Here is a 12,200-nt window from a genome sequence, read left to right on the forward strand (position 1 = left end):
ACTGATATGCCCAGGCACACACTGAAATATACACTGACACACCAAGGCATATACTGATAGATAGAGTGGCACACCAAAGCACACACTCATGCATACACTGACATACTGAGGTACACACTAGTGCATGCACTGACACACCTAGACATCCCCTAATGTATGCATTAACACCAATGCACACACTGATACATACACTAACACACGCAGGCACACATTGTTGTATACACTGACTCACCTAGGCACCCACTCATGCATACAATGACATCCCAGGCACACACTAATCTATATAGTCACGCACTCAGGCACACTCTGATACTTACACTAACACACCCAGGCACACATTGATGCATAACCTAACACACTCAGGCACACACTAATGCACAGACTGACATACCCAGACACACACTGATGAATACACTGACTCATCCAGGCATCCACTCATGCATACACTGACACACCCAGACACACATTTATACACCATTAACACAATATAGGATCAAAGGACAAACACAGCTCTTTTTTGAATGGTTAGTGTGGTTCTAAAAATAACCCTTTTTTAACTGTTTTGATTTTTTTTGTTTTTATTCCTCGAAAAACTAATGTACCAAAAAACAGGTACATAACTGTTACCAAATAATAACAATGAAAACATGTTTTTGGACTGAATATGACAGTCAACAATTTTGCATGCTGCAACCAAAAAAAAAAAGATTTAGCACAGATGATTGTTCACTACATCGAAATATTCAGCCACAGATGCAGTATTTAAGCCAACTGGCATGTGGCACCATAAACAATACCTAAGCGTGTGCCCTAAATTAGAACACGCAACTGGCACTGTTACTTTAGCTGAGATCGAAGGTACTGCTGCATTTGGTCCTGATGCAGAAGGATGATCTCTGGTTTCTTTCTCGCGGACTATGCGTTAGTATGATCTTTTATATATGGCCTTCAGATGTTTCCACATCTAAGATGTTCCATGGCTGTATTTCTTATTAGTACCTCATAAGAGTTCCTCCCCACAGAAGATGCACTTTACTATTTTGGCTGTTACCTTTTTTTTACCCAATGGTATTACAGACATTTTCCAGACCTTGCTTTTTTTTAAGGAGGTGGTGCTTCCTTTTCTTCCTCCTCCTCCACAACAGAAGTTTCCTGCTCCATTGGTGGTTGTGCTGCAGCCATTTTCAGGAATCAGCACTTCTCAGCAGGTGGAAATCACAAAAACAAAAGCTTCTGATAACTGAATGCTTCTCAGTCAGAATCCAAAAATAAATGGCATGTTTTGGGTGAGGTTACATAAATAAAAATGGTGTGGTTCCTCTGTGGCCAATTAAATTAGCACTTTTTGTTGTTTCATCACTCCCGTCCGCGGATACTTCCATGGAACTGCGGATTCTCATACATAAATAATGCAAGCAGTATTGCTGTTAAAAATATCCTTTTATACACATATACTTAAATATGTGTACACTGACTATGTACATAAAAATAATCCACTGTATATATATTTAATCACTATTTTAAAAATGTGCAGAATCTGTGGTTCTGGAGAGGCAGATCCATCCCAATCACATAGCGCCAAAGAATCCATAGAGTATCGCCTGTCTATGTTACTGTTACCTCGGAGGATCCATCTATGTTAATGACACCACAAAGAATCTGCGAATCTAAAAAAAAACATTTTTTTTTAAAACTTGCTAATATTACATTTTTGTATGCAATCATTTCACATTCTTTTTCATCAGTATTTTTGTCTATCCTTTTTGACTATTTGTCACTGCATTCACCTTTTTGTTCAACAACATTTTGCATACTCACTCATTCATACTAAACTACTAACAACACTTCCTACTTCCTTTTTCTCTCATATTTTATTTTCAATGTCCTTCATTACCCTTATTTTTACTACTTTTTCATTTGATTTCCACTCCTTTTCGAATACCTTCTCCATACATTTTTCCTTCCATTCTCTCCTTACTACTTTCCTTTTTTAAATAATTGTTTTACAGTCTACTTAATGTTTTTCTCTTATAATGTGTAGGTTCAAACAAAACAGGGGTTGGGCACAGGGCGGTGGGCACAGGGCCTTGCCTCAGGCCAGGTCCTGTGTCCAAACCCCCAGTTCCCACTGTGTTTAAAAGACCTTAGAAACCAAAGGTTACAAGGATGCTGTAGTTAGGCAACTATAACTGCTGAATTTCAGTGGTTTTGTGCAAGTAAATTAATTATCTAGCTATAACGTCCCTGTAGCTTTTGTTGTTTTCAGTGAATATGCATATTTATAGATATATATATACACAAATATATATATATATATATATATATATATATATATATATATATATATATATATATATATCTTCACTTAATTAAAGTAACAAAAGTTACAGTGACGTTAGAGTTATCTCAAGTAACTATAACTCGTGCCCTAAGGTAACTATAACTCAAGGCGTGAGTGTCTGTGATTGGCTGCACAAGGGTCTGAGTGGGTCTGTGAGTGGTTGCATGAGTGCCTCAGTGGGTCTGTGGGTGGGTGCGTAAGGGTCTGAGTGCATCTGTGAGTGAGTGCATGAGTTTCTGAGTGGGTCTTTGAGAGAGTGCATGATCCTCTGATTGTGTATTTGAGTGGGTGTGTGAGTCTGAGTGGATCTGTGAGTAGGTGTATGGTTCACTGAGAAGGTCAGAGACGAGGTGCATGAATGCCTGAGTGGAGAGAGAGAGAGAAAGATAGTTTTTCAAGCTTTGATGAATTATATGCTTAGGATGAGAAAGTGAAAAGAAAAAAGTATTTGCCAATTAAAAAGAGTGAGATTATCTTTTAGTATGAACTTTAAAGTATTGAAGTTTAAAAGAAATTAAAGAAGGAAAATGACCATGGGCACACCTGGAGTAGAATCCTCAACTTTCAGTGTGAGGGTCTGTGACCTTAACCTTTTGGCCATAGGTGACTCCTTACTGTGATGCTTCCAGACATACCTATGACAGTCAACCCATGCATGTGATTGGAAAGAAACATGAATGTTCCTGCACTAGAAAGGTTTAACAGTAAAAATTCTAGTAAATAAACAAACACACTGCCAAGTGATACTAGGACTTTAATCTTCTACCATTGTATGGAGAGACCATTGCAATGCCAATATCTGTCTTTCTTCCATTTCATATTGGGATGGAAGAGAGAGAGAGAGAGAGAGTGTATGTGTGACAGGACCGTGGGGCGGGGGGAGAGACCCGGTATTGCTCCCACAAGCAGGGAGCTGTTTTAAATAGCAGCTCCCTGCTTGCTGGAGCAATATTTTCATCTGTTTCCCTGCACGCATATTAACAGACATTGAAATAAAACAAAACTCTGCTTTCTGCCAGCAGGGGCTGTTTGAAAGCTCCAACTGTCAGTAAGCTGACTTTGTTTGCTTTTGCTTTGTGGGAGCTGTCAAAGCTCCCATCAGACAAAAGCAACCAGCTATGTTCCAGGGGTGGGCACCCGGGAACATAGCAGGAGCCAGCCCTGGGGGCTGGCGGTCTCCCCTCCACCATTCTATTGCCCCGTGGAGGTAGTGGTCCCTGGGGATAGGTGTCTGCAACTGTCCCCCTTTCATTCTTTTTATTGTAGACCAGGGGATGTGGCATTCCCTTGGACATTACATTTCATTTGAGCCCTGTGAAGTGGGGAGCCCTGGGGGGCCGCATGGCCCCTGCATTACATTCCAGTAAAGCCCTGGGGAGGTGGCAGTCCCAGGGGCTGCGGTGGGCTGCACTGTGCCCTCACATCAAATTTTTTTTAATGCCCCAGGGAGGTCTCTGGGACTGCGAGGGGGCCTGTGCCCTTGCATTACTTTTCATTAAAGCCCTGGTGTGGTGGCGTTCTCCAAGGCAACAATAAGCCCAGGAGGAGGACCCTGTGTACCCCCTCCTCATTTTTTCACATGCCTCCAGGACCAGGCCTACTCAGAGGCTTTAAAAAACACAAGCACGGGAGCCACCACTTTTTTGTTTATTTTTTGTTGTGGATTTGCCGCAAATTTGTGGCAAAATGTTTTTTTGAAAAGTTTTTTTTTTTACTCTGGCTGGGTCCCTCTGTGATACCAACACCAGAACTAAGGGGTCAGAGTGTACCTACCCTGGCTCCATACCTTTTTTTTTGCATTTTTTGTTGGGGCTCAGCTGAAGTCGATGACTCCCAACACTTCCTGGATGAAGTGTTGGCAGTCAATCAGAGCTCTGCATTTCCCTACACAAGCTTGTCGGTATTCGTGAAGTTGTTTTGTCCAGTGATATGCAAATTTGGATTTCTTTTAATATCTCAAAAACTACTGAACGGATTTACACCAAATAACCAAAAGCACTGTCTGTGTACTGACAGCTAGCTTTCTGCCAAATTTGGTGTAATTGCGTTCAGTGATTTGGGCTACAGTTGTGCTCAAAGCTTCTATGAGAATTAACATGGGAAATGGATGTTTTTTTGACCCCCTTTTCTCTCTATCCCTGCTTGATGATCACCCTGATTCTTTCCAGGCACAACAAGAATCACCAGGGCACTTTAAAAAAAAAAAAATCACGAAGATTCGTCAAACGGTGCCAAAGTTAAAGACAAGTCAAAAAATGCTTTTTCTATGGAAACATGGCCTTAACTGTAACTACCAGTAGATAGGATTGTGTTTTCATATGAAATGCAATTTTGTGTTGCTAAAAACTTTGGCCCCGCTTGACGAATCTTTATGAAATGTTCCAAAAAAAGTGTTTCTTTTTGACTAGTTTGCACATGAAAAGTTTTGTGGTGATCCGTCAAGTGGGTCTTAAAAAAGGGGAGGGTACCAAAGCAAATTTTCCCCATTCATTTTTTCCATAGGAACTTTAGCTTCCACTTCAGCCCAAACTGCTGAATAGGTTTAGACCAAATTTGGCAGGAAGCTATGTTTTTGTCCAGAAAGAGTGTTTTTTCAATTGTGGTGTAAATCCGATCAGTAGTTTTGGAGAAATTAGGGTTCAAAAATCTTCGATTTATCACACTGCTGAGGATCCACGGAGTTGACAGATCTCAAACCTAGATCTGATTGGCTGCCACCAGCTCAACTAGGAAGTGGTGTAAGTCAACTTATGACTGTCCCAATTCTTAGAAAAACATAATAAAGGCATAAAGGGGCAGGATAGGAATACCTTGACATCCCAGGTCTGGAGGTGGGGTCCCTGAGGAACCCCCTCCTCATGCCCAAAACTTTTCTTTTTAAAATGTTGCTATGAATTTGTGGATGATCCACACTGAAATAAAAATAAAAAAAGCAGGGTCTCATGTGCTTTTTCCCCCCTCGAGCCCCCCCCCCGGGATTGGCAAGGGCCCGGGGGAGCAGCCTATGTGTTTTGTATTGCAGAGGGGCGTATGTGGTGGAGCACACAATGGCACATGATGGAGATACTAATCAATTAAGTTACATGGCAATAGGCAGTGTTCCAAGGTAGGTTGAGAGCTGGTAACAGAGAGCAAGATTTGTGCAAAATGGAATCCATACTGAGACTGGACTCATAGAACTGAGAGTTTTAAATATAGATGAGGAATTGCATGGGTATATCTAGCTGCAACACCTGGTGAGGAAGCAGGGTTGTGTGATACAATAAGGTGCAACTAGATGATTGATGATATATAAGGTTTTAGTATTTACTTTAGTTTTAATTTTGTATTTGGTTTTTAAGGCAGTTACTTGGATATGAGAAGATTGAGACAGAAGTTTTGTAAAACCTGAGGAGAGTAAGATGTAGTTGTCCACTGGGGCATGATTGGAGCGAGCTAAAAAGACATGATAATGTTTTTGTTTTATGAATTATGTATGAAAGACAAAAAAGGAAAGGAGATAAGGAGAAGAATAAAACAAGCATTTGCAATGCAATAGGTCTCACATTTGCTTGAGTTAGAGCTATTGACGTAGTAAATGCAATACTGTACTTATCTTGCCACATAAATTGGTCAGCCCTGCCTCATAATTTGGTCTTTTCCTGCCACGTAATTCTAGTGGCCCTGCATATAGCTAAAGCACTTCCATTTACCTTCTCCCTTTAGGGCGCACTGTAAACCTTATCTCCCAACTTTGTTTGACACCACCAGTAGTTCTTGTATCTAAAAATAAAAGCAATGCCATGCAACTGCAAAGAATGACATCAAGGGATTTTTGAAAGACAAGCCCACAAATGATTGAAAGTGATAGGTGTGGTTAAAAGCCCACAATACGTACAACAGGTTGAAGTGCTTGCGTGCTTGACCTAAAAAGCACTCTTTCTGGACCAAGAACTATCTATCTGCCAAATCTGGTGTAATTCCATCCAGTGGTTTGGGCTGTAGGTGTGTCTAAAATCCCTATGGGAATTATAATGGGAATCACATTGTTTTAACACCCCCCCCCACCTTCTTTTCTCAGCTCCTGCTTCACGGATCACCCTGAAACTTCACATGTACAACAAGATTCTCAGGAACACTTTTCTTGGAAAGTTCTGTGAAGATTCATCAAACAGTGGCAAAAGATAAAGGCAAGTCAAAAAACTTTTTTTTCAATGGAAACATGGTCCTAACTAAAACTATTTACTGGTGACTGCCAGTAGGATATATATGCTATTGGTTCCTCATTATTTTATTTTTGTTTGCTTTATCTTTCCCATGTTGATAATGTTTAGGCCTTGTTAGGTATTGTCTAGTAGCCAAAATGGTTACTGTGCATAAATACAATGGCCTCTCCTGAATAGACTGGCCTATCTGGGCATCTTGTTTGGACGCAAGCACTCCAGCTCCTTTTAAATTACCTCATCTCCTGTTTGATTTGTAAACATCTTTCATTAATTGTCATAAGCATATGTTCTTATTTGCTTATCCAGCTGCGTAGCACACACTTCAACTCTGATAGATGTTTATGAGGATATTCTTGTGGATAGCTGATTGACCCTGAAATATGTTATAGGCCACTCCAAATACTTGCAGAGCATCAGCCAGGATAAATGTGTTCCTCATATTTAAGGGAAAATTCAGAACTTATCACAGTCTGGAAAACTAGTTTTGCGGTAGGGCATGTATGACTTCTATGGAACCTTACAAAATGATATTTTTATGGACACTCCACAGTATCACAGACACTTTGGCCCTCATTACAACCCTGACAGTCGGTGATAAAGCAGCGGTAATAATGCTGGAGGTAACTACTGCCAAATTATGACCATGACAGAAACAGCTCAGACAGACAGCTATTTTAACACACTGACCGCCAGTGCGGAATCGACAGGCACCGCGGCGGTAGCCGCCTACGGCTAGGCGGAAGTCAATGTTCTACCCTATGTATTATGAGACAGGAAACCTCCACCTTTTCCGGGGCGGTACCAATGACATCAAAAGCCTGACGGAAACACTGCACATAAGGGAAATGACTCACCTGTGGAGACTATGGGAAGAACCATACTGCCATGGAGCCCGAACTGCATATCTTCCCGATGCTCTTCTACGTCGTGCTCCACCACGAACATGAACGCCGGCGAAGACGACCATGGTGAGTACTGCCACCTAGCACACAGGGGAGGGAAGGAGGAAAAAGAGAGTGACACACACACACGCAACACACACACCCCCACCCCATCACCATACACACAAGCAGATGCAGTAACATAACATATTGACCCCGTGCCCCTCAGGAATAATGCAAGGACAACACCAATAGATCAAAGTGAGTGTAATAAGATAAATATAGTAGAAATAAGTGCATCAAAATCCAAAACTATATACATATTTACGAATGAAGGGACACTGCCCAGTCCTCAATGTTCGTGGGACCTAGGGCCACATTAAAAAATCCAAGGCCCCACTTCCCCTGTGATCTTTATCCTGGGGAGGATGGGGTGAGTGGATGGCTTCTCCACTGTTTCTGGAGGGGGCATCGTGCCCTGTGATCTTCAGCCTTGGATGGCTGTCCACTGGTGCTGCTGCTGCTGGTGGTGGTGCTGGGGAAGGTGCTGCTGCTGCTGCTGTTGCTGGTAGTGGTGGGGCGAAGCTCCAGCCCATCCCCTGCAGCCTCAGACGGCTGCCCACTGGTGCTGCTGCTGCTGGTGGCAGTGCTGCTGGTGGAGCTGGTGGTGGGGGAGGCTCCAGCCAATCCCCTGAAGCCTCAGATGGCTGCCCACTGGGGCTGCTGCAGCTGGTGGTGGTGCTGGTGGCAGTGCTTCTGATGGAGCTGGTGGTGGGGGGAGGCTCCAGCCCATCCCCTGCAGCCTCGGATGGCTGCACCACCATGTAGGGTGGTGTGGGCTCTGAATGAGTCCCAGCACCAGGCCCCTTGTCCTTTCTGCCTGCTGGTGCAGCCCCCTTGCCCATCCTGGCAGCAGCTGGGGATTCCTCCTTCCCCTTCCTGGCAGCAGCTGGGGATTCCTCCTTGCCCTTCCAAACAGAAGCTGGAGGTGGCACCTTATCTTACTTTCAGCAGCTGGGGGTGGCACCTTACCCTTCCTTACAGCAGCATGGTGTGGCACCTTTCCCTTCCTTTCAGCAGCAGGGGGTGGCTCCAAGCCCTTCCTGGCAGCACTTGGGGCAGGCACCCTTTCCATGTGCCTGCCTGGTGCCTGGGATCCTTTCCCACCAGGAGTTGCTGTGGACACAACTGGGCCTGTAGACTGGGTGGCTGAGGTCTTGCCTGGGTTTTGCACACCCTGGCCAGACATGAAGGACGGGGGAAGACAGGTAGGGAAGAGGTCAATGGTGGAGAGGAAAAACTTCTTAGGGACATTGGGGTGGAAAGACGAAGAAGGTTTGGGACTGGAGGAAGAGGGAGTGGTTGTGGGAGGTGTCTGCTGTGTTTGGGTGCAGGTGCATGGGCTGGATGCTGTTGTGAGGTGGATGGCTGTTGGGTGTCTGAGTGCTTGCGGTTGTGTACCTTGGGGGGGGCATAGACACAGTGGGAGAGGACACATGGGGCGTGTGCATGGATGTTGGGGTGGTGTCTGCAGGTGAGGTGTGTGTTCTGCTAGGTGTGGTGATGCTGGTCGTAGTGGATGAGGATGAAGTGCATGCAGGTGTGAGTGTAGATGCAACCGGGATGGAGGTGGAGGATGAGGAGGAGGGGGACACAGTGGAGGCAGTGGATGTTGGTATGTCTGCATCTGGATGGTGTTTGTGTGAGTGCGTGTGGGATGATATGTGGTGCTTGTGTTTGCCTCTGCCACTCTTGTGTGTTGTCCTGTGTGCATGCTCATCTGCCTGTGTGCTTGGGATAGGTTGGGGTTGAGGGGAATGGGACTGGGTAGAGGAAGTTGGAGGTGGGAAGGAGGAAACAGGGACAATGCCTGCCATCAGAGAGGAGGCCAGAGCCAGGATGGATCTCTGTTGGGCCACCAAGCCAGTGTGAATACCCTCCAGAAATGGATTGGTCTGTTGCATTTGGGATGCCAGCCCCTGGATGGCATTCACAATGGTTGTAGGAGGCTGGCCTGGCTTGTAGTGCGTACCAAGGGGTACTTGCACTCTGTACCAGGTCCAGTTATCCCTTATTAGTGTAGAAGAGGTGTTTCTAGCAGCTTAGGCTGATAGAAGGTAGCTATAGCTGAGCAGCTTAGGCTGAACTAGGAGACATGCAAAGCTCCTACTATACCAATGGTGTCATATGCACAATATCATAAGAAAACACAATAAACAGATATATTAAAAATAAAGGTACTTTATTTTTATGACAATATGCCAAAATTATCTCAGTGAGTACCCTCAGTATGAGGATAGCAAATATACATAAGATATATGTACACAATACCAAAAATATGCAGTAATAGCAAAAGTAAGTAATGCAAGCAATGTATAGTCACAATAAATTGCAATGAGAGCACATAGGTATAGGGGCAACACAAACCATATACTCCAAAAGTGGAATGCGAACCACGAATGGACCCCAAACCTATGTGAGCTTGTAGAGGGTCGCTGGGACTGTAAGAAAACAGTGAGGGTTAGAAAAATAGCCCACCCCAAGACCCTGAAAAGTAGGTGTAAAGTGCACCTATATTCCCCAGAGAGCACAGAAGTCGTGATAGGGGAATTCTGCAAGGAAGACCAACACCAGCAATGCAACAAAGGTGGATTTCCGGACGAGAGTACCTGTGGAGCAAGGGGACCAAGTCCAAGAGTCGCGACAAAGTCGAGATTGGGCAGATGCCCAGGAAATGCCAGCTGAGGATGCAAAGAAACTGCCACCGGATGGTAGAAGCAGTGGATTCTGCAAGAACGAAGAGGGCTAGAAACTTCCCCTTTGGAGGATGGATGTCCCACGTCGTGAAGAAGCTTGCACAGGTGTTCCCACGCAGAAAGACTAAAAACAAGCCTTGCTAGCTGCAAGGGCTGCGGTTAGGGTTTTTGGATGCTGCTGTGGCCCAGGAGGGACCAGGATGTCGCCAATTGCGTGAGGAGACAGAGAGCGTGCCCAGCAAGATTGGGAGCCCTCACAGAAGCAGGCAGCACCCGCAGAAGTGCCGGAACAGGCACTACAAAGAAGAGTGAACCGGAGCTCACCCGAAGTCACAAAAGGAGGTCCCACGACACCGGAGGACAACTCAGAAGGTCGTGCACTGCAGGTTAGAGTGTGGGGGTCCCAGGCTTGGCTGTGCACAAAGGAAATCCTGGAAGAGTGCACAGGAGCCGGAGCAGCTGCAAATCATGCGGTACCCAGCAATGCAGTCTAGCGTGGTGAGGCAAGGACTTACCTCCACCAAACTTGGACTGAAGAGTCACTGGACTGTGGGAGTCACTTGGACAGAGTTGCTGAGTTCCAGGGACCACGCTCGTTGTGCTGAGAGGGGACCCAGAGGACCAGTGATGCAGTCTTTTGTTGCCTGCGGTTGCCGGGGGAAGATTCCGTCGACCCACGGGAGATTTCTTCGGAGCTTCTAGTGCAGAGAGGAGGCAGACTACCCCCACAGCATGCACCACCAGGAAAACAGTCGAGAAGGCGGCCGGATCAGCGATACAAGGTTGCAGTAGTCGTCTTTGCTACTTTGTTGCGGTTTTGCAGGCGTCCAGAGCAGTCACCGGTCAATTCCTTGGCAGAAGGTGAAGAGAGAGATGCAGAGGAACTCTGATGAGCTCTTGCATTTGTTATCTAAAGAATTCCCCAATGCAGAGACCCTAAATAGCCAGAAAAGGAGGTTTGGCTACTTAGGAAGGAGGATAGGCTTGCAACACAGGTAAGAGCCTATCAGAAGGAGTCTCTGACGTCACCTGCTGGCACTGGCCACTCAGAGCAGTCCAGTGTGCCAGCAGCACCTCTGTTTCCAAGATGGCAGAGGTCTAGAGCACACTGGAGGAGCTCTGGGCACCTCCCAGGGGAGGTGCAGGTCAGGGGAGTGGTCACTCCCCTTTCCTTTGTCCAGTTTCGCGCCAGAGCAGGGCTGGGGGATCCCTGAACCGGTGTAGACTGGCTTATGCAGAGATGGGCACCATCTGTGCCCATCAAAGCATTTCCAGAGGCTGGGGGAGGCTACTCCTCCCCAGCCCTGACACCTTTTTCCAAAGGGAGAGGGTGTAACACCCTCTCTCTGAGGAAGTCCTTTGTTCTGCCTTCCTGGGCCAAGCCTGGCTGGACCCCAGGAGGGCAGAAACCTGTCTGAGGGGTTGGCAGCAGCAGCAGCTGCAGTGAAACCCCGGGAAAGATAGTTTGGCAGTACCCGGGTCTGTGCTAGAGACTCTGGGGATCATGGAATTGTCTCCCCAATGCCAGAATGGCATTGGGGTGACAATTCCATGATCTTAGACATGTTACATGGCCATGTTCAGAGTTACCATTGTGACGCTGTACATAGGTAGTGACCTATGTACAGTGCACGCGTGTAATGGTGTTCCCGCACTCACAAAGTCCGGGGAATTTGCCCTGAACAATGTGGGAGCACCTTGGCTATTGCCAGGGTGCCCACACACTAAGTAACTTAGCACCCAACCTTTACCAGGTAAAGGTTAGACATATAGGTGACTTATAAGTTACTTAAGTGCAGTGGTAAATGGCTTTGAAATAACGTGGACGTTATTTCACTCAGGCTGCAGTGGCAAGCCTGTGTAAGAATTGTCAGAGCTCCCTATGGGTGGCAAAAGAAATGCTGCAGCCCATAGGGATCTCCTGGAACCCCAATACCCTGGGTACCTCAGTACCATATACTAGGGAATTATAAGGGTGTTCCAGTATGCCAATGTGAATTGGTGAAATTGGTCACTA

The sequence above is a fragment of the Pleurodeles waltl genome, chromosome 7 (assembly GCF_031143425.1).
Source record: "Pleurodeles waltl isolate 20211129_DDA chromosome 7, aPleWal1.hap1.20221129, whole genome shotgun sequence".
Lineage (NCBI taxonomy): Eukaryota > Metazoa > Chordata > Amphibia > Caudata > Salamandridae > Pleurodeles > Pleurodeles waltl.